The following is a 244-nucleotide window of genomic DNA, read 5'->3' as shown; positions in this document are numbered from 1 at the left end:
CCCCCTGAGCTCATGAGCGTGTGTGTGTGTGTGTGTGTGTGTGTGCGTGCGTGTGCGTGCGCGGGCTGCTGTGTGCCTAATAGGAAATAGTAAAAGCAGTGAGGCAGGTCATTTTGGGAGCGATTATATTCCAGTCCTGGTCACCACATACACGGAGAGCAGGAGCGGGGAGCGCACGGGCGAGCGGGGGCGGCGACGGCGGCATGAGCGCGGCGTAGAGGCACCGGCGGCGGCGGCGGCGGCG

This window comes from Haliaeetus leucocephalus, unplaced genomic scaffold (assembly GCF_000737465.1).
Source record: "Haliaeetus leucocephalus isolate CR32 unplaced genomic scaffold, Haliaeetus_leucocephalus-4.0 Scaffold1, whole genome shotgun sequence".
NCBI classification, from domain to species: Eukaryota; Metazoa; Chordata; class Aves; order Accipitriformes; family Accipitridae; genus Haliaeetus; species Haliaeetus leucocephalus.
Note: the sequence above shows the minus strand (reverse complement) of the source record.